Below are 24,288 nucleotides of genomic sequence, written 5' to 3' on the forward strand. Positions count from 1 at the left end.
ATAGGATGAATAGTAATACAGAGCGGCCCTCACATTATTACTCTGTCCTGACACTGATAAGAGATGTAATAGGATGAATAGTAATACAGAGCAGCCCTCACAGTATTACTATGTCCTGACACTGATAAGAGATGTAATAGGATGAATAGTAATACAGAGCAGCCATCACAGTATTACTAGGCCCTGACACTGATAAGAGATGTAATAGGATGAATAGTAATACAGAGCGGCCCTCACAGTATTACTAGGACCTGACACTGATAAGAGATGTAATAGGATGAATAGTAATACAGAGCGGCCATCACAGTATTACTAGGACCTGACACTGATAAGAGATGTAATAGGATGAATAGTAATACAGAGCGGCCCTCACATTAATACTATGTCCTGACACTGATAAGAGATGTAATAGGATGAATAGTAATACAGAGCAGCCCTCACAGTATTACTAGGACCTGACACTGATAAGAGATGTAATAGGATGAATAGTAATACAGTGCAGCCATCACATTATTACTAGGCCCTGACACTGATAAGAGATGTAATAGGATGAATAGTAATACAGAGCGGCCCTCACAGTATTACTAGGCCCTGACACTGATAAGAGATGTAATAGGATGAATAGTAATACAGAGCAGCCATCACAGTATTACTAGGTCCTGACACTGATAAGAGATGTAATAGGATGAATAGTAATACAGAGCGGCCCTCACAGTATTACTAGGCCCTGACACTGATAAGAGATGTAATAGGATGAATAGTAATACAGAGCAGCCCTCACAGTATTACTAGGACCTGACACTGATAAGAGATGTAATAGGATGAATAGTAATACAGAGCAGCCCTCACAGTATTACTAGGACCTTACACTGATAAGAGATGTAATAGGATGAATAGTAATACAGAGCAGCCCTCACAGTATTACTAGGCCCTGACACTGATAAGAGATGTAATAGGATGAATAGTAATACAGAGCAGCCCTCACAGTATTACTAGGACCTGACACTGATAAGAAATGTAATAGGATGAATAGTAATACAGAGCGGCCATCACAGTATTACTAGGACCTGACACTGATAAGAGATGTAATAGGATGAATAGTAATACAGAGCCGCCCTCACAGTATTACTATGTCCTGACACTGATAAGAGATGTAATAGGATGAATAGTAATACAGAGCCGCCCTCACAGTATTACTATGTCCTGACACTGATAAGAGATGTAATAGGATGAATAGTAATACAGAGCCGCCCTCACAGTATTACTAGGACCTGACACTGATAAGAGATGTAATAGGATGAATAGTAATACAGAGCCGCCCTCACAGTATTACTATGTCCTGACACTGATAAGAGATGTAATAGGATGAATAGTAATACAGAGCAGCCCTCACAGTATTACTAGGACCTGACACTGATAAGAGATGTAATAGGATGAATAGTAATACAGAGCCGCCCTCACAGTATTACTATGTCCTGACACTGATAAGAGATGTAACAGGATGAATAGTAATGCAGAGCGGCCCTCATAGTATTACTAGGACCTGACACTGATAAGAGATGTAATAGGATGAATAGTAATACAGAGCAGCCCTCACAGTATTACTAGGCCCTGACACTGATAAGAGATGTAATAGGATGAATAGTAATACAGAGCAGTCCTCACAGTATTACTAGGACCTGACACTGATAAGAGATGTAATAGGATGAATAGTAATACAGAGCCGCCCTCACAGTATTACTAGGACCTGACACTGATAAGAGATGTAATAGGATGAATAGTAATACAGAGCGGCCATCACAGTATTACTAGGACCTGACACTGATAAGAGATGTAATAGGATGAATAGTAATAGAGAGCCGCCCTCACAGTATTACTAGGACCTGACACTGATAAGAGATGTAATAGGATGAATAGTAATACAGAGCAGCCCTCACAGTATTACTAGGATCTGACACTGATAAGAGATGTAATAGGATGAATAGTAATACAGAGCAGCCCTCACAGTATTACTAGGCCCTGACACTGATAAGAGATGTAATAGGATGAATAGTAATACAGAGCAGCCCTCACAGTATTACTAGGACCTGACACTGATAAGAGATGTAATAGGATGAATAGTAATACAGAGCCGCCCTCACAGTATTACTATGTCCTGACACTGATAAGAGATGTAACAGGATTAATAGTAATACAGAGCGGCCCTCACAGTATTACTAGGACCTGACACTGATAAGAGATGTAATAGGATGAATAGTAATACAGAGCAGCCCTCACAGTATTACTAGGACCTGACACTGATAAGAGATGTAATAGGATGAATAGTAATACAGAGCCGCCCTCACAGTATTACTAGGACCTGACACTGATAAGAGATGTAATAGGATGAATAGTAATACAGAGCCGCCCTCACAGTATTACTAGGACCTGACACTGATAAGAGATGTAATAGGATGAATAGTAATACAGAGCCGCTCTCACAGTATTAGGGTGCATTCACACGGAGTAAAATGGAGTGTAATTTGGAGCGTTTATGGAGCGTATACGGAGCGTTTACAGAGCGTTTACGTAAACCTTCCATAAACGCTCCGTAAACACTCCGTATACGCTCCGTAAACGCTCCAAATTACACTCCATTTTACTCCGTGTGAATGCACCCTTACTATGTCCTGACACTGATAAGAGATGTAATAGGATGAATAGTAATACAGAGTGGCCCTCACAGTATTACTAGGACCTGACACTGATAAGAGATGTAATAGGATGAATAGTAATACAGAGCAGCCCTCACAGTATTACTAGGCCCTGACACTGATAAGAGATGTAATAGGATGAATAGTAATACAGAGCGGCCCTCACATTATTACTAGGACCTGACACTAATAAGAGATGTAATAGGATGAATAGTAATACAGAGCTGCCATCACAGTATTACTAGGACCTGACACTAATAAGAGATGTAATAGGATGAATAGTAATAGAGAGCCGCCCTCACAGTATTACTAGGACCTGACACTGATAAGAGATGTAATAGGATGAATAGTAATACAGAGCAGCCCTCACAGTATTACTAGGACCTGACACTGATAAGAGATGTAATAGGATGAATAGTAATACAGAGCAGCCCTCACAGTATTACTAGGCCCTGACACTGATAAGAGATGTAATAGGATGAATAGTAATACAGAGCGGCCCTCACAGTATTACTATGTCCTGACACTGATAAGAGATGTAATAGGATGAATAATAATACAGAGCGGCCATCACAGTATTACTAGGCCCTGACACTGATAAGAGATGTAATAGGATGAATAGTAATACAGAGCGGCCCTCACAGTATTACTATGTCCTGACACTGATAAGAGATGTAATAGGATGAATAGTAATACAGAGCCGCCCTCACAGTATTACTATGTCCTGACACTGATAAGAGATGTAACAGGATGAATAGTAATACAGAGCGGCCCTCACAGTATTACTAGGATCTGACACTGATAAGAGATGTAATAGGATGAATAGTAATACAGAGCAGCCCTCACAGTATTACTAGGCCTTGACACTGATAAGAGATGTAATAGGATGAATAGTAATACAGAGCTGCCATCACAGTATTACTAGGACCTGACACTAATAAGAGATGTAATAGGATGAATAGTAATAGAGAGCCGCCCTCACAGTATTACTAGGACCTGACACTGATAAGAGATGTAATAGGATGAATAGTAATACAGAGCAGCCCTCACAGTATTACTAGGACCTGACACTGATAAGAGATGTAATAGGATGAATAGTAATACAGAGCAGCCCTCACAGTATTACTAGGCCCTGACACTGATAAGAGATGTAATAGGATGAATAGTAATACAGAGCGGCCCTCACAGTATTACTATGTCCTGACACTGATAAGAGATGTAATAGGATGAATAGTAATACAGAGCCGCCCTCACAGTATTACTAGGCCCTGACACTGATAAGAGATGTAATAGGATGAATAGTAATACAGAGCGGCCCTCACATTATTACTAGGACCTGACACTGATAAGAGATGTAATAGGATGAATAGTAATACAGAGCGGCCCTCACAGTATTACTAGGACCTGACACTGATAAGAGATGTAATAGGATGAATAGTAATACAGAGCCGCCCTCACAGTATTACTATGTCCTGACACTGATAAGAGATGTAATAGGATGAATAGTAATACAGAGCAGCCCTCACAGTATTACTAGGACCTGACACTGATAAGAGATGTAATAGGATGAATAGTAATAGAGAGCCGCCCTCACAGTATTACTAGGACCTGACACTGATAAGAGATGTAATAGGATGAATAGTAATACAGAGCCGCCCTCACAGTATTACTAGGACCTGACACTGATAAGAGATGTAATAGGATGAATAGTAATACAGAGCGCCCTCACAGTATTACTAGCACCTGACACTGATAAGAGATGTAATAGGATGAATAGTAATACAGAGCGGCCCTCACAGTATTACTAGGACCTGACACTGATAAGAGATGTAATAGGATGAATTGTAATACAGAGCCGCCCTCACAGTATTACTATGTCCTGACACTGATAAGAGATGTAATAGGATGAATAGTAATACAGAGCAGCCCTCACAGTATTACTAGGACCTGACACTGATAAGAGATGTAATAGGATGAATAGTAATAGAGAGGCGCCCTCACAGTATTACTAGGACCTGACACTGATAAGAGATGTAATAGGATGAATAGTAATACAGAGCCGCCCTCACAGTATTACTAGGACCTGACACTGATAAGAGATGTAATAGGATGAATAGTAATACAGAGCGCCCTCACAGTATTACTAGGACCTGACACTGATAAGAGACGTAATAGGATGAATAGTAATACAGAGCAGCCATCACAGTATTACTAGGCCCTGACACTGATAAGAGATGTAATAGGATGAATAGTAATACAGAGCGGCCCTCACAGTATTACTAGGCCCTGACACTGATAAGAGATGTAATAGGATGAATAGTAATACAGAGCAGCCATCACAGTATTACTAGGCCCTGACACTGATAAGAGATGTAATAGGATGAATAGTAATACAGAGCGGCCCTCACAGTATTACTAGGCCCTGACACTGATAAGAGATGTAATAGGATGAATAGTAATACAGAGCAGCCCTCACAGTATTACTAGGACCTGACACTGATAAGAGATGTAATAGGATGAATAGTAATACAGAGCAGCCCTCACAGTATTACTAGGACCTGACACTGATAAGAGATGTAATAGGATGAATAGTAATACAGAGCAGCCCTCACAGTATTACTAGGCCCTGACACTGATAAGAGATGTAATAGGATGAATAGTAATACAGAGCAGCCCTCACAGTATTACTAGGACCTGACACTGATAAGAGATGTAATAGGATGAATAGTAATACAGAGCAGCCCTCACAGTATTACTAGGACCTGACACTGATAAGAGATGTAATAGGATGAATAGTAATACAGAGCCGCCCTCACAGTATTACTAGGACCTGACACTGATAAGAGATGTAATAGGATGAATAGTAATACAGAGCCGCCCTCACAGTATTACTAGGACCTGACACTGATAAGAGATGTAATAGGATGAATAGTAATACAGAGCGCCCTCACAGTATTACTAGGACCTGACACTGATAAGAGATGTAATAGGATGAATAGTAATACAGAGCGGCCCTCACATTATTACTCTGTCCTGACACTGATAAGAGATGTAATAGGATGAATAGTAATACAGAGCAGCCCTCACAGTATTACTATGTCCTGACACTGATAAGAGATGTAATAGGATGAATAGTAATACAGAGCAGCCATCACAGTATTACTAGGCCCTGACACTGATAAGAGATGTAATAGGATGAATAGTAATACAGAGCGGCCCTCACAGTATTACTAGGACCTGACACTGATAAGAGATGTAATAGGATGAATAGTAATACAGAGCGGCCATCACAGTATTACTAGGACCTGACACTGATAAGAGATGTAATAGGATGAATAGTAATACAGAGCGGCCCTCACATTAATACTATGTCCTGACACTGATAAGAGATGTAATAGGATGAATAGTAATACAGAGCAGCCCTCACAGTATTACTAGGACCTGACACTGATAAGAGATGTAATAGGATGAATAGTAATACAGTGCAGCCATCACATTATTACTAGGCCCTGACACTGATAAGAGATGTAATAGGATGAATAGTAATACAGAGCGGCCCTCACAGTATTACTAGGCCCTGACACTGATAAGAGATGTAATAGGATGAATAGTAATACAGAGCAGCCATCACAGTATTACTAGGCCCTGACACTGATAAGAGATGTAATAGGATGAATAGTAATACAGAGCGGCCCTCACAGTATTACTAGGCCCTGACACTGATAAGAGATGTAATAGGATGAATAGTAATACAGAGCAGCCCTCACAGTATTACTAGGACCTGACACTGATAAGAGATGTAATAGGATGAATAGTAATACAGAGCAGCCCTCACAGTATTACTAGGACCTTACACTGATAAGAGATGTAATAGGATGAATAGTAATACAGAGCAGCCCTCACAGTATTACTAGGCCCTGACACTGATAAGAGATGTAATAGGATGAATAGTAATACAGAGCAGCCCTCACAGTATTACTAGGACCTGACACTGATAAGAAATGTAATAGGATGAATAGTAATACAGAGCGGCCATCACAGTATTACTAGGACCTGACACTGATAAGAGATGTAATAGGATGAATAGTAATACAGAGCCGCCCTCACAGTATTACTATGTCCTGACACTGATAAGAGATGTAATAGGATGAATAGTAATACAGAGCCGCCCTCACAGTATTACTATGTCCTGACACTGATAAGAGATGTAATAGGATGAATAGTAATACAGAGCCGCCCTCACAGTATTACTAGGACCTGACACTGATAAGAGATGTAATAGGATGAATAGTAATACAGAGCCGCCCTCACAGTATTACTATGTCCTGACACTGATAAGAGATGTAATAGGATGAATAGTAATACAGAGCAGCCCTCACAGTATTACTAGGACCTGACACTGATAAGAGATGTAATAGGATGAATAGTAATACAGAGCCGCCCTCACAGTATTACTATGTCCTGACACTGATAAGAGATGTAACAGGATGAATAGTAATGCAGAGCGGCCCTCATAGTATTACTAGGACCTGACACTGATAAGAGATGTAATAGGATGAATAGTAATACAGAGCAGCCCTCACAGTATTACTAGGCCCTGACACTGATAAGAGATGTAATAGGATGAATAGTAATACAGAGCAGTCCTCACAGTATTACTAGGACCTGACACTGATAAGAGATGTAATAGGATGAATAGTAATACAGAGCCGCCCTCACAGTATTACTAGGACCTGACACTGATAAGAGATGTAATAGGATGAATAGTAATACAGAGCGGCCATCACAGTATTACTAGGACCTGACACTGATAAGAGATGTAATAGGATGAATAGTAATAGAGAGCCGCCCTCACAGTATTACTAGGACCTGACACTGATAAGAGATGTAATAGGATGAATAGTAATACAGAGCAGCCCTCACAGTATTACTAGGATCTGACACTGATAAGAGATGTAATAGGATGAATAGTAATACAGAGCAGCCCTCACAGTATTACTATGTCCTGACACTGATAAGAGATGTAATAGGATGAATAGTAATACAGAGCCGCCCTCACAGTATTACTATGTCCTGACACTGATAAGAGATGTAACAGGATAAATAGTAATACAGAGCGGCCCTCACAGTATTACTAGGACCTGACACTGATAAGAGATGTAATAGGATGAATAGTAATACAGAGCAGCCCTCACAGTATTACTAGGCCCTGACACTGATAAGAGATGTAATAGGATGAATAGTAATACAGAGCAGCCCTCACAGTATTACTAGGACCTGACACTGATAAGAGATGTAATAGGATGAATAGTAATACAGAGCCGCCCTCACAGTATTACTATGTCCTGACACTGATAAGAGATGTAACAGGATTAATAGTAATACAGAGCGGCCCTCACAGTATTACTAGTACCTGACACTGATAAGAGATGTAATAGGATGAATAGTAATACAGAGCAGCCCTCACAGTATTACTAGGACCTGACACTGATAAGAGATGTAATAGGATGAATAGTAATACAGAGCCGCCCTCACAGTATTACTAGGACCTGACACTGATAAGAGATGTAATAGGATGAATAGTAATACAGAGCCGCCCTCACAGTATTACTAGGACCTGACACTGATAAGAGATGTAATAGGATGAATAGTAATACAGAGCCGCTCTCACAGTATTAGGGTGCATTCACACGGAGTAAAATGGAGTGTAATTTGGAGCGTTTATGGAGCGTATACGGAGCGTTTACGGAGCGTTTACGTAAACCTTCCATAAACGCTCCGTAAACACTCCGTATACGCTCCGTAAACGCTCCGTAAACGCTCCAAATTACACTCCATTTTACTCCGTGTGAATGCACCCTTACTATGTCCTGACACTGATAAGAGATGTAATAGGATGAATAGTAATACAGAGTGGCCCTCACAGTATTACTAGGACCTGACACTGATAAGAGATGTAACAGGATGAATAGTAATACAGAGCAGCCCTCACAGTATTACTAGGCCCTGACACAGATAAGAGATGTAATAGGATGAATAGTAATACAGAGCCGCCCTCACAGTATTAGGGTGCATTCACACTGAGTAAACGCTAGCTTATTTTGTAGAGTAAAATTACACTTGTAAATTTTGCTATCCCATTGACTTCAATGACATTTTACAGGCGTATTTTTACAGGCGTATTTTTTACAGGCGTATTTTTTACAGGCGTATTTTTACACTTGTAAAAAAATATCATTGAAGTCAATGGGAGAGCAAAATTTACAAGTGTAATTTTACTCTACAAAATAAGCTAGCGTTTACTCAGTGTGAATGCACCCTTTAGGGTGCATTCACACTGAGTAAACGCTAGCTTATTCTGTAGAGTAAAATTACACTTGTAAATTTTGCTATCCCATTGACTTCAATGACATTTTACAGGCGTATTTTTACAGGCGTATTTTTTACAGGCGTATTTTTTACAGGCGTATTTTTACACTTGTAAAAAAATATCATTGAAGTCAATGGGATAGCAAAATTTACAAGTGTAATTTTACTCTACAAAATAAGCTAGCGTTTACTCAGTGTGAATGCACCCTTACTATGTCCTGACACTGATAAGAGATGTAACAGGATGAATAGTAATACAGAGCGGCCCTCACAGTATTACTAGGACCTGACACTGATAAGAGATGTAATAGGATGAATAGTAATACAGAGCAGCCCTCACAGTATTACTAGGCCCTGACCCTGATAAGAGATGTAATAGGATGAATAGTAATACAGAGCAGCCCTCACAGTATTATTAGGACCTGACACTGATAAGAGATGTAATAGGATGAATAGTAATACAGAGCCGCCCTCACAGTATTACTATGTCCTGACACTGATAAGAGATGTAATAGGATGAATAGTAATACAGAGCCGCCCTCACAGTATTACCAGGACCTGACACTGATAAGAGATGTAATAGGATGAATAGTAATACAGAGCCGCCCTCACAGTATTACTATGTCCTGACACTGATAAGAGATGTAACAGGATGAATAGTAATACAGAGCGGCCCTCACAGTATTACTAGGACCTGACACTGATAAGAGATGTAACAGGATGAATAGTAATACAGAGCAGCCCTCACAGTATTACTAGGCCCTGACACTGATAAGAGATGTAATAGGATGAATAGTAATACAGAGCTGCCCTCACAGTATTACTAGGACCTGACACTGATAAGAGATGTAATAGGATGAATAGTAATACAGAGCAGCCCTCACAGTATTACTAGGCCCTGACACTGATAAGAGATGTAATAGGATTAGAGATGAGCGAACACTAAAATGTTCGAGGTTCGAAATTCGATTCGAACAGCCGCTCAATGTTCGTGTGTTCGAACGGGTTTCGAACCCCATTATAGTCTATGGGGAACAGATACTCGTTAAGGGGGAAACCCAAATCCGTGTCTGGAGGGTCACCAAGTCCACTATGACACCCTAGGAAATGATGCCAACACCTCTGGAATGACACTGGGACAGCAGGGGAAGCATGTCTGGCGGCATCTAACACACCAAAGACCCTCTATTACCCCAACATCACAGCCTAACAACTACACACTTTACACACTCAATACCACCTCTCTGACAGTAGGAAAACACCTTGAAACATGTGTATTTGGCACTTGCAGTGAGGAGAGCTTGTCACCAGCAGTGAATTTGGCCCTTGTAGTAAGTTGAGGTTGGCACCAACATTTGTTTTGAAAATCAGGGTGGATTGAGCCTCTAACCAGCAGAGTTTGGGCAAATTCATGGTGGAGGGAGCCTCTAAAAACCCCAGTTTGGACCAATTCATGGTGGAGGGAGACTCTAAAAACCCCAGTTTGGACCAATTCATGGTGGAGGGAGCCTCTAAAAACCCCAGTTTGGACCAATTTATGGTGGAGGGAGCCTCTAACCAGCCCAGTTTGGGCAAATTCATGGTGGAGGGAGCCTCTAACCAGCCCAGTTTGGACCAATTAATGGTGGAGGGAGCCTCTAACCAGCCCAGTTTGGACCAATTAATGGTGGAGGGAGCCTCTAACCACCCCAGTTTGGACCAATTCATGGTGGAGGGAGCCTCTAAACAGCCCAGTTTGGGCAAATTCATGGTGGAGGGAGCCTCTAACCACCCCAGTTTGGACCAATTCATGGTGGAGGGAGCCTCTAAACAGCCAAGTTTGGACCAATTCATGGTGAAGGGAGCCTCTAAAAACCCGTTTGGACCAATTCATGGTGGAGGGAGCCTCTAAACAGCCCAGTTTGGGCAAATTCATGGTGGAGGGAGCCTCTAACCAGCCCAGTTTGGACCAATTAATGGTGGAGGGAGCCTCTAAACAGCCAAGTTTTGGGAAATTCATGGTGGAGGGAGCCTCTAACCAGCCCAGTTTGGACCAATTAATGGTGGAGGGAGCCTCTAACCACCCCAGTTTGGACCAATTCATGGTGGAGGGAGCCTCTAAACAGCCAAGTTTGGACCAATTCATGGTGGAGGGAGCCTCTAAAAACCCCAGTTTGGACCAATTCATGGTGGAGGGAGCCTCTAACCAGCCCAGTTTGGGCAAATTCATGGTGGAGGGAGCCTCTAAACAGCCCAGTTTGGGCAAATTCATGGTGGAGGGAGCCTCTAACCAGCCCAGTTTGGACCAATTAATGGTGGAGGGAGCCTCTAAACAGCCAAGTTTTGGGAAATTCATGGTGGAGGGAGCCTCTAACCAGCCCAGTTTGGACCAATTCATGGTGGAGGGAGCCTCTAACCAGCCCAGTTTGGACCAATTCATGGTGGAGGGAGCCTCTAAACAGCCCAGTTTGGGCAAATTCATGGTGGAGGGAGCCTCTAACCAGCCCAGTTTGGACCAATTAATGGTGGAGGGAGCCTCTAAACAGCCAAGTTTTGGGAAATTCATGGTGGAGGGAGCCTCTAACCAGCCCAGTTTGGACCAATTCATGGTGGAGGGAGCCTCTAACCAGCCCAGTTTGGACCAATTCATGGTGGAGGGAGCCTCTAACCAGCCCAGTTTGGACCAATTCATGGTGGAGGGAGCCTCTAACCAGCCCAGTTTGGACCAATTCATGGTGGAGGGAGCCTCTAAAAAACCCAGTTTGGACCAATTCATGGTGGAGGGAGCCTCTAAACAGCCCAGTTTGGGCAAATTCATGGTGGAGGGAGCCTCTAACCACCCCAGTTTGGACCAATTCATGGTGGAGGGAGCCTCTAAAAAACCCAGTTTGGACCAATTCATGGTGAAGGGAGCCTCTAAAAACCCGTTTGGACCAATTCATGGTGGAGGGAGCCTCTAACCAGCCCAGTTTGGGCAAATTCATGGTGGAGGGAGCCTCTAAACAGCCCAGTTTGGGCAAATTCATGGTGGAGGGAGCCTCTAACCAGCCCAGTTTGGACCAATTAATGGTGGAGGGAGCCTCTAACCAGCCCAGTTTGGACCAATTAATGGTGGAGGGAGCCTCTAAACAGCCAAGTTTTGGGAAATTCATGGTGGAGGGAGCCTCTAACCAGCCCAGTTTGGACCAATTAATGGTGGAGGGAGCCTCTAACCACCCCAGTTTGGACCAATTCATGGTGGAGGGAGCCTCTAAACAGCCAAGTTTGGACCAATTCATGGTGGAGGGAGCCTCTAAAAACCCCAGTTTGGACCAATTCATGGTGGAGGGAGCCTCTAACCAGCCCAGTTTGGGCAAATTCATGGTGGAGGGAGCCTCTAAACAGCCCAGTTTGGGCAAATTCATGGTGGAGGGAGCCTCTAACCAGCCCAGTTTGGACCAATTAATGGTGGAGGGAGCCTCTAAACAGCCAAGTTTTGGGAAATTCATGGTGGAGGGAGCCTCTAACCAGCCCAGTTTGGACCAATTCATGGTGGAGGGAGCCTCTAACCAGCCCAGTTTGGACCAATTCATGGTGGAGGGAGCCTCTAAACAGCCCAGTTTGGGCAAATTCATGGTGGAGGGAGCCTCTAACCAGCCCAGTTTGGACCAATTAATGGTGGAGGGAGCCTCTAAACAGCCAAGTTTTGGGAAATTCATGGTGGAGGGAGCCTCTAACCAGCCCAGTTTGGACCAATTCATGGTGGAGGGAGCCTCTAACCAGCCCAGTTTGGACCAATTCATGGTGGAGGGAGCCTCTAACCAGCCCAGTTTGGACCAATTCATGGTGGAGGGAGCCTCTAACCAGCCCAGTTTGGACCAATTCATGGTGGAGGGAGCCTCTAAAAAACCCAGTTTGGACCAATTCATGGTGGAGGGAGCCTCTAAACAGCCCAGTTTGGGCAAATTCATGGTGGAGGGAGCCTCTAACCACCCCAGTTTGGACCAATTCATGGTGGAGGGAGCCTCTAAAAAACCCAGTTTGGACCAATTCATGGTGAAGGGAGCCTCTAAAAACCCGTTTGGACCAATTCATGGTGGAGGGAGCCTCTAACCAGCCCAGTTTGGGCAAATTCATGGTGGAGGGAGCCTCTAAACAGCCCAGTTTGGGCAAATTCATGGTGGAGGGAGCCTCTAACCAGCCCAGTTTGGACCAATTAATGGTGGAGGGAGCCTCTAACCAGCCCAGTTTGGACCAATTAATGGTGGAGGGAGCCTCTAAACAGCCAAGTTTTGGGAAATTCATGGTGGAGGGAGCCTCTAACCAGCCCAGTTTGGACCAATTAATGGTGGAGGGAGCCTCTAACCACCCCAGTTTGGACCAATTCATGGTGGAGGGAGCCTCTAAACAGCCAAGTTTGGACCAATTCATGGTGGAGGGAGCCTCTAAAAACCCCAGTTTGGACCAATTCATGGTGGAGGGAGCCTCTAACCAGCCCAGTTTGGGCAAATTCATGGTGGAGGGAGCCTCTAAACAGCCCAGTTTGGGCAAATTCATGGTGGAGGGAGCCTCTAACCAGCCCAGTTTGGACCAATTAATGGTGGAGGGAGCCTCTAAACAGCCAAGTTTTGGGAAATTCATGGTGGAGGGAGCCTCTAACCAGCCCAGTTTGGACCAATTAATGGTGGAGGGAGCCTCTAACCACCCCAGTTTGGACCAATTCATGGTGGAGGGAGCCTCTAAACAGCCAAGTTTGGACCAATTCATGGTGGAGGGAGCCTCTAAAAACCCCAGTTTGGACCAATTCATGGTGGAGGGAGCCTCTAACCAGCCCAGTTTGGGCAAATTCATGGTGGAGGGAGCCTCTAAACAGCCCAGTTTGGGCAAATTCATGGTGGAGGGAGCCTCTAACCAGCCCAGTTTGGACCAATTAATGGTGGAGGGAGCCTCTAAACAGCCAAGTTTTGGGAAATTCATGGTGGAGGGAGCCTCTAACCAGCCCAGTTTGGACCAATTCATGGTGGAGGGAGCCTCTAACCAGCCCAGTTTGGACCAATTCATGGTGGAGGGAGCCTCTAAACAGCCCAGTTTGGGCAAATTCATGGTGGAGGGAGCCTCTAACCAGCCCAGTTTGGACCAATTCATGGTGGAGGGAGCCTCTAACCAGCCCAGTTTGGACCAATTCATGGTGGAGGGAGCCTCTAACCAGCCCAGTTTGGACCAATTCATGGTGGAGGGAGCCTCTAACCAGCCCAGTTTGGACCAATTCATGGTGGAGGGAGCCTCTAACCAGCCCAGTTTGGACCAATTCATGGTGGAGGGAGCCTCTAAACAGCCCAGTTTGGGCAAATTCATGGTGGAGGGAGCCTCTAACCAGCCCAGTTTGGACCAATTCATGGTGGAGGGAGCCTCTAACCAGCCCAGTTTGGACCAATTCATGGTGGAGGGAGCCTCTAACCAGCCCAGTTTGGACCAATTCATGGTGGAGGGAGCCTCTAACCAGCCCAGTTTGGACCAATTCATGGTGGAAGGGAGCTCTAAAAAACCCAGTTTGGACCAATTCATGGTGGAGGGAGCCTCTAAAACAGCCCAGTTTGGGCAAATTCATGGTGGAGGGAGCCTCTAACCACCCCAGTTTGGACCAATTCATGGTGGAGGGAGCCTCTAAACAGCCAAGTTTGGACCAATTCATGGTGAAGGGAGCCTCTAAAAACCCGTTTGGACCAATTCATGGTGGAGGGAGCCTCTAACCAGCCCAGTTTTGGGCAAATTCATGGTGGAGGGAGCCTCTAAACAGCCCAGTTTGGGCAAATTCATGGTGGAGGGAGCCTCTAACCAGCCCAGTTTGGACCAATTAATGGTGGAGGGAGCCTCTAACCAGCCCAGTTTGGACCAATTAATGGTGGAGGGAGCCTCTAACCTGCCCAGTTTGGACCAATTAATGGTGGAGGGAGCCTCTAACCACCCCAGTTTGGACCAATTCATGGTGGAGGGAGCCTCTAACCAGCCCAGTTTGGACCAATTCATGGTGGAGGGAGCCTCTAACCAGCCCAGTTTGGACCAATTCATGGTGGAGGGAGCCTCTAAAAAACCCAGTTTGGACCAATTCATGGTGGAGGGAGCCTCTAAACAGCCCAGTTTGGGCAAAATTCATGGTGGAAGGAGCCTCTAACCAGCAGAGTTGTGGGAAAGCAGGGTGGAGGGAGCCTCTAACCAGCAGAGTTGGTGGAAATCAGGGTGGAGGGAGCCTCTAACCAGCAGAGTTGGGGGAAATCATGTTGGAGGGAGCCTAGTATTAGCAGAATTGTGCAACGCTTATGGTGGATGAGTATGAGGATGCGGAGGAATTGGAGAGGTTGAGTACAGACATGGAGTTTCATGTTGGGGTGCTTTACACAGGTGGGCACAAAAATGAAGGCTCTATCCAGTGGTGGTTCATTTTTATCAAAGTGAGCCGGTCGGCACTCTCAGCTGACAGACGGGTGCGCTTGTCAGTGATGATGCCACCGGCTGCACTGAACACCCTCTCAGATAGGACGCTGGCGGCAGGACAGGACAGCACCTCCAAGGCATATAGGGCAAGTTCAAGCCACAGGTCCAACTTCGACACCCAATACGTGTAGGGCGCAGAGGGGTCGGAGAGGACAGGGCTGTGGTCGGAAAGGTATTCCCGCAACATGCGCCTATACTTCTCACGCCTGGTGACACTAGGACCCTCCGTGGCGGCACTTTGGCGAGGGGGTGCCATCAAGGTGTCCCAGACCTTAGGACAGTGTGCCCCTCGTTTGTGTGGACCGGTGAGAACTTGGTTGCCTACTGGAGGAACTGCCCTCCCTGCCGCCAACGTCCCATGCTGGAAACATCTCCATCATATTCTGCACCAATTGCCTGTGGCAAGCATTGATGCGATTGGCCCTCCCCTCTACCGGAATAAAAGACGAGATGTTGTTTTTTATACCGGGGGGTCAAGGATAGCAAAGATCCAGTACTGGTTGTCCTCCATGATTTTGACAATACGCTTGTCGGTTGTAAAGCACCCCAACATGAACTCAGCCATGTCTGCCACAGTGTTAGTTGGCATGACTCCTCTGGCCCCACCGGAAAGTTCAATCTCCATTTCCTCCTCATCCTCCATGTCTACCCATCCGCGCTGCAACAATGGGACGATTCGAAGTTGCCCGGAAGCCTCCTGTATCACCATCACATCATCGGACAACTCTTCTTCCTCCTCCTCCTCCTCCATTAAACGCAGTGAAGCGGACAGATGTGTGGACCTACTCTCCAGCTGTGACGGATCGGATGCTATCCCTAACTCCTCTGTGTGATCTGAGTTATCCCTGATGTCAATCAGGGATTCTCTCAGAACACACAAGAGCGGGATTGTAAGGCTCACCATCGCATCCTCAGAGCTCACCCTCCTTGTGGACTCCTCAAAGACCCGTAGGATGTCACAAAGGTCTCTCATCCATGGCCACTCATGGATGTGAAACTGAGGCAGCTGACTTTGTGGCACCCTAGGGTTTTGTAGCTGGTATTCCATCAAAGGTCTCTGCTGCTCAACCACTCTATTCAACATCTGAAACGTTGAGTTCCAGCGTGTGGGGACGTCGCACAAAAGCCGGTGTTGTGGCACATGCAGGCGTTGCTGGAGAGATTTTAAGCTAGCAGCGGCTACTGTCGACTTGCGAAAGTGGGCGCACATGCGCCGCACTTTCACCAGTAGCTCTGGAACATTGGGGTAGCTCTTTAGGAAACGTTGCACCACTAGGTTGAAGACGTGGGCCAGGCATGGAACATGTTGGAGTCCGGCAAGCTCCAGAGCTGCTACCAGGTTCCGGCCGTTATCACAAACGACCATGCCTGGGCCCAGGTGCAGCGGCTCAAACCATATTGCCGTCTCATCGAGGAGGGCATCCCTCACCTCGGAGGCAGTGTGCTGTCTGTCCCCCAAGCTGATCAGCTTCAGCACAGCCTGCTGACGTCTACCAACGCCAGTGCTGCAACGTTTCCAACTCGTAGCTGGGGTCAATCTAACAGCGGAGGAGGAGGCGGAGGAGGAGGAGGAGGAGGGGGGTGTTCTTCTCGTGTCCCTGCCAGGAATGTTAGGCGGGGAGACGAGGTACACCGGGCCAGTTTGGGAAGCAGTCCCAGCCTCAACTACATTCACCCAGTGTGCCGTCAGTGAAATGTAGCGTCCCTGTCCGCATGCACTTGTCCACGCGTCGGTGGTCAAGTGGACCTTTGTGCAAAGCGCGGAACTAAGGGCCCGCCTGATGTTGAGTGACACGTGCTGGTGCAAGGCGGGGACGGCACACCGGGAGAAGTAGTGACGGCTAGGGACGGCATAGCGAGGTGCCGCAGTTGCCATCAGGTCCAGGAAGGCGGGAGTTTCAACAAGCCGGAACGCCAACATCTCCTGGGCCAGCAGTTTAGCGATGTTGGCGTTCAAGGCTTGCGCGTGTGGGTGGTTAGCAGTGTATTTCTGCCGCCGCTCCAATGTCTGAGAGATGGTGGGTTGTTGTAAAGAAACGCCTGATGGTGCCTTTGATGGTGCAGGAGAAGGAGATAAGACAGGACCAGGGGAGGATGAGGTAGAAGTCAACAAAGTGGCGGAGGCAGATGAAGTGGTGTCCTGGCTCGTCCTCTGGAGTGCATCGCCAGCACAGTCAGCAGTGGCAGAGGCAGAGGCAGAGGCAGTGGCGTGAACGGCAGGCGGCCTTTGTCCTGCTGTTGCTGCCTGCCACTGATTCCAGTGCTTGGATTCCAAATGACGGCGCATTGAAGTGGTGGACAGGTTGCTCTTCTCAGAGCCCCTAATCAATTTCGAGAGGCAAATTGTGCAGACAACACTATATCTGTCCTCGGCGCATTCCTTGAAAAAACTCCACACCTTCGAGAAACGTGCCCTCGAGGTGGGAGTTTTTCGGGGCTGGGTACGAACTGGAACATCTTGGGAGATTCCGGGTGTGGCCTGGCTTCGCCTAAGCTGCTGACCTCTGCCTCTGCCTTTAGCTACCCTTTTTGGTGCTGCACCTGCCTCAACATCCACACTACTTTCCCCGCTTGACATCCCCCCTGTCCAGGTCGGGTCAGTGTCCTCATCATCCACCACTTCCTCTTCCAACTCCTGTCTCATCTCCTCCTCCCGCACAATGCGCCGGTCAACTGGATGCCCTGACGGCAACTGCGTCACATCATCGTCGATGAGGGTGGGTTGCTGGTCATCCACCACCAAATCGAACGGAGATGGAGGAGACTCTAGTGTTTGAGCATCTGGACACAGATGCTCCTCTGTTAGGTTCGTGGAATCGTGACGTGGAGAGGCAGGTTGAGGGACAATGAAAGGAGCGGAGAACAGCTCTGGGGAGCAGGGACAGTTTGGGTTATTGTTCTGTAAAGCTTCGGAATTTTGGGAGGAAGGAAGACAAGACTGTTGGGTAATAGGAGGAGAGGAGGCAGAGTCTGACTGGCTGCTGGACAATGTGCTGTAAGCGTTCTCTGACAGCCATTGCAAGACCTGTTCCTGGTTCTCGGGCCTACTAAGGTTTGTACCCTGCAGTTTAGTTAATGTGGCAAGCAACCCTGGCACTGTGGAGTGGCGCAATGCTTGCTGCCCCACAGGAGTAGGCACGGGACGCCCTGTGGCTTCACTGCTACCTTGCTCCCCAGAACCATTCCCCCGACCTCGCCCACGGCCTCGTCCACGTCCCTTTCCGGGAGCCTTGCGCATTTTGAATTCCTAGTTAGAAATTGGCACTGTATACCAGTAGTAAAAATTGTGGGTGCACGTAACCCCAATATATTCTTTGAATTCCCAGTCAGACAATGGCACTGTATACCAGTAGTAAAAATTGTGGGTGCACGTAACCCCAATATATTCTTTGAATTACCAGTCAGAAACTGGCACTATATGGCAGTAGCAAGAAATGAGGGTATTTGTATTCCCAATATACTCTTTGAATTCCCAGTCAGACAATGGCACTGTATACCAGTAGTAAAAATTGTGGGTGCACGTAACCCCAATATATTCTTTGAATTACCAGTCAGAAACTGGCACTATATGGCAGTAGCAAGAAATGAGGGTATTTATAACCCCAATATATTCTTTGAATTCCCAGTCAGACAATGGCACTGTATACCAGTAGTAAAAATTGTGGGTGCACGTAACCCCAATATATTCTTTGAATTACCAGTCAGAAACTGGCACTATATGGCAGTAGCAAGAAATGAGGGTATTTGTATTCCCAATATACTCTTTGAATTCCCAGTCAGACAATGGCACTGTATACCAGTAGTAAAAATTGTGGGTGCACGTAACCCCAATATATTCTTTGAATTACCAGTCAGAAACTGGCACTATATGGCAGTAGCAAGAAATGAGGGTATTTATAACCCCAATATATTCTTTGAATTCCCAGTCAGACAATGGCACTGTATACCAGTAGTAAAAATTGTGGGTGCACGTAACCCCAATATATTCTTTGAATTACCAGTCAGAAACTGGCACTATATGGCAGTAGCAAGAAATGAGGGTATTTGTATTCCCAATATACTCTTTGAATTCCCAGTCAGACAATGGCACTGTATACCAGTAGTAAAAATTGTGGGTGCACGTAACCCCAATATATTCTTTGAATTACCAGTCAGAAACTGGCACTATATGGCAGTAGCAAGAAATGAGGGTATTTATAACCCCAATATATTCTTTGAATTCCCAGTCAGACAATGGCACTGTATACCAGTAGTAAAAATTGTGGGTGCACGTAACCCCAATATATTCTTTGAATTACCAGTCAGAAACTGGCACTATATGGCAGTAGCAAGAAATGAGGGTATTTGTATTCCCAATATACTCTTTGAATTCCCAGTCAGACAATGGCACTGTATACCAGTAGTAAAAATTGTGGGTGCACGTAACCCCAATATATTCTTTGAATTACCAGTCAGAAACTGGCACTATATGGCAGTAGCAAGAAATGAGGGTATTTATAACCCCAATATATTCTTTGAATTCCCAGTCAGACAATGGCACTGTATACCAGTAGTAAAAATTGTGGGTGCACGTAACCCCAATATATTCTTTGAATTCCCAGTCAGAAACTGGCACTATATGGCAGTAGCAAGAAATGAGGGTATTTGTATTCCCAATATACTCTTTGAATTCCCAGTCAGACAATGGCACTGTATACCAGTAGTAAAAATTGTGGGTGCACGTAACCCCAATATATTCTTTGAATTACCAGTCAGAAACTGGCACTATATGGCAGTAGCAAGAAATGAGGGTATTTGTATTCCCAATATACTCTTTGAATTCCCAGTCAGACAATGGCACTGTATACCAGTAGTAAAAATTGTGGGTGCACGTAACCCCAATATATTCTTTGAATTCCCAGTCAGACACTGGCACTATATGGCAGTAGCAAGAAATGAGGGTATTTGTATTCCCAATATATTCTTTGAATTCCCAGTCAGACAATGGCACTGTATACCAGTAGTAAAAATTGTGGGTGCACGTAACCCCAATATATTCTTTGAATTCCCAGTCAGAAACTGGCACTATATGGCAGTAGCAAGAAATGAGGGTATTTATAACCCCAATATATTCTTTGAATTCCCAGTCAGACAATGGCACTGTATACCAGTAGTAAAAATTGTGGGTGCACGTAACCCCAATATATTCTTTGAATTCCCAGTCAGAAACTGGCACTATATGGCAGTAGCAAGAAATGAGGGTATTTGTATTCCCAATATACTCTTTGAATTCCCAGTCAGACAATGGCACTGTATACCAGTAGTAAAAATTGTGGGTGCACGTAACCCCAATATATTCTTTGAATTACCAGTCAGAAACTGGCACTATATGGCAGTAGCAAGAAATGAGGGTATTTATAACCCCAATATATTCTTTGAATTCCCAGTCAGACAATGGCACTGTATACCAGTAGTAAAAATTGTGGGTGCACGTAACCCCAATATATTCTTTGAATTCCCAGTCAGAAACTGGCACTATATGGCAGTAGCAAGAAATGAGGGTATTTGTATTCCCAATATACTCTTTGAATTCCCAGTCAGACAATGGCACTGTATACCAGTAGTAAAAATTGTGGGTGCACGTAACCCCAATATATTCTTTGAATTACCAGTCAGAAACTGGCACTATATGGCAGTAGCAAGAAATGAGGGTATTTATAACCCCAATATATTCTTTGAATTCCCAGTCAGACAATGGCACTGTATACCAGTAGTAAAAATTGTGGGGTGCACGTAACCCCAATATATTCTTTGAATTCCCAGTCAGAAACTGGCACTATATGGCAGTAGCAAGAAATGAGGGTATTTGTATTCCCAATATACTCTTTGAATTCCCAGTCAGACAATGGCACTGTATACCAGTAGTAAAAATTGTGGGTGCACGTAACCCCAATATATTCTTTGAATTACCAGTCAGAAACTGGCACTATATGGCAGTAGCAAGAAATGAGGGTATTTATAACCCCAATATATTCTTTGAATTCCCAGTCAGACAATGGCACTGTATACCAGTAGTAAAAATTGTGGGTGCACGTAACCCCAATATATTCTTTGAATTCCCAGTCAGAAACTGGCACTATATGGCAGTAGCAAGAAATGAGGGTATTTGTATTCCCAATATACTCTTTGAATTCCCAGTCAGACAATGGCACTGTATACCAGTAGTAAAAATTGTGGGTGCACGTAACCCCAATATATTCTTTGAATTACCAGTCAGAAACTGGCACTATATGGCAGTAGCAAGAAATGAGGGTATTTGTATTCCCAATATATTCTTTGAATTCCCAGTCAGACAATGGCACTGTATACCAGTAGTAAAAATTGTGGGTGCACGTAACCCCAATATATTCTTTGAATTCCCAGTCAGAAACTGGCACTATATGGCAGTAGCAAGAAATGAGGGTATTTGTATTCCCAATATACTCTTTGAATTCCCAGTCAGACAATGGCACTGTATACCAGTAGTAAAAATTGTGGGTGCACGTAACCCCAATATATTCTTTGAATTACCAGTCAGAAACTGGCACTATATGGCAGTAGCAAGAAATGAGGGTATTTATAACCCCAATATATTCTTTGAATTCCCAGTCAGACAATGGCACTGTATACCAGTAGTAAAAATTGTGGGTGCACGTAACCCCAATATATTCTTTGAATTCCCAGTCAGAAACTGGCACTATATGGCAGTAGCAAGAAATGAGGGTATTTGTATTCCCAATATACTCTTTGAATTCCCAGTCAGACAATGGCACTGTATACCAGTAGTAAAAATTGTGGGTGCACGTAACCCCAATATATTCTTTGAATTACCAGTCAGAAACTGGCACTATATGGCAGTAGCAAGAAATGAGGGTATTTATAACCCCAATATATTCTTTGAATTCCCAGTCAGACAATGGCACTGTATACCAGTAGTAAAAATTGTGGGTGCACGTAACCCCAATATATTCTTTGAATTCCCAGTCAGAAACTGGCACTATATGGCAGTAGCAAGAAATGAGGGTATTTGTATTCCCAATATACTCTTTGAATTCCCAGTCAGACAATGGCACTGTATACCAGTAGTAAAAATTGTGGGTGCACGTAACCCCAATATATTCTTTGAATTCCCAGTCAGACACTGGCACTATATGGCAGTAGCAAGAAATGAGGGTATTTGTATTCCCAATATATTCTTTGAATTCCCAGTCAGACAATGGCACTGTATACCAGTAGTAAAAATTGTGGGTGCACGTAACCCCAATATATTCTTTGAATTACCAGTCAGAAACTGGCACTATATGGCAGTAGCAAGAAATGAGGGTATTTGTATTCCCAATATATTCTTTGAATTCCCAGTCAGACAATGGCACTGTATACCAGTAGTAAAAATTGTGGGTGTATATAGCCCCAATTCTATTGCTAGGGGACTTGCAGGGTATTTCTGGGGTGAAGGTGGGGGGGCACACCGTTGGAACGGGTATCGGGGTATATATCGGGTATACGGGAATACACTGACAGTGTATTCCATTCAGGATCCTGGGAAAGCTGGGTTGCGGCGATTGAGCCCGTCAGTGCCACGTTACACTGACAAGCTTCTCCCTGGAATTTAGCTCTTACAAGAGCTGTTGGTTGTCTTCTCCTTCCTATCCTAGCCTGTCCCTGCCTACCCAGAATCTAAGCCCTAGCTAGCTGGACGGAAACCTCCGTCCTCGGTGAATTGCAAGCTCAGAATGACGCGAAGCTGGGCGGCGCTGTTCTTTTAAATTAGAGGTCACATGTTTTCGGCAGCCAATGGGTTTTGCCTACTTTTTTCAACGTCACCGGTGTCGTAGTTCCTGTCCCACCTACCCTGCGCTGTTATTGGAGCAAAAAAGGCGCCAGGGAAGGTGGGAGGGGAATCGAGTAATGGCGCACTTTACCACGCGGTGTTCGATTCGATTCGAACATGCCGAACAGCCTAATATCCGATCGAACATGAGTTCGATAGAACACTGTTCGCTCATCTCTAAATAGGATGAATAGTAATACAGAGCGGCCCTCACATTATTACTAGGACCTGACACTAATAAGAGATGTAATAGGATGAATAGTAATACAGAGCTGCCATCACAGTATTACTAGGACCTGACACTAATAAGAGATGTAATAGGATGAATAGTAATAGAGAGCCGCCCTCACAGTATTACTAGGACCTGACACTGATAAGAGATGTAATAGGATGAATAGTAATACAGAGCAGCCCTCACAGTATTACTAGGACCTGACACTGATAAGAGATGTAATAGGATGAATAGTAATACAGAGCAGCCCTCACAGTATTACTAGGCCCTGACACTGATAAGAGATGTAATAGGATGAATAGTAATACAGAGCGGCCCTCACAGTATTACTATGTCCTGACACTGATAAGAGATGTAATAGGATGAATAATAATACAGAGCGGCCATCACAGTATTACTAGGCCCTGACACTGATAAGAGATGTAATAGGATGAATAGTAATACAGAGCGGCCCTCACAGTATTACTATGTCCTGACACTGATAAGAGATGTAATAGGATGAATAGTAATACAGAGCCGCCCTCACAGTATTACTATGTCCTGACACTGATAAGAGATGTAACAGGATGAATAGTAATACAGAGCGGCCCTCACAGTATTACTAGGATCTGACACTGATAAGAGATGTAATAAGATGAATAGTAATACAGAGCAGCCCTCACAGTATTACTAGGCCTTGACACTGATAAGAGATG

Source organism: Leptodactylus fuscus, chromosome 5 (assembly GCF_031893055.1).
Source record: "Leptodactylus fuscus isolate aLepFus1 chromosome 5, aLepFus1.hap2, whole genome shotgun sequence".
In the NCBI taxonomy this organism is placed as follows: domain Eukaryota; kingdom Metazoa; phylum Chordata; class Amphibia; order Anura; family Leptodactylidae; genus Leptodactylus; species Leptodactylus fuscus.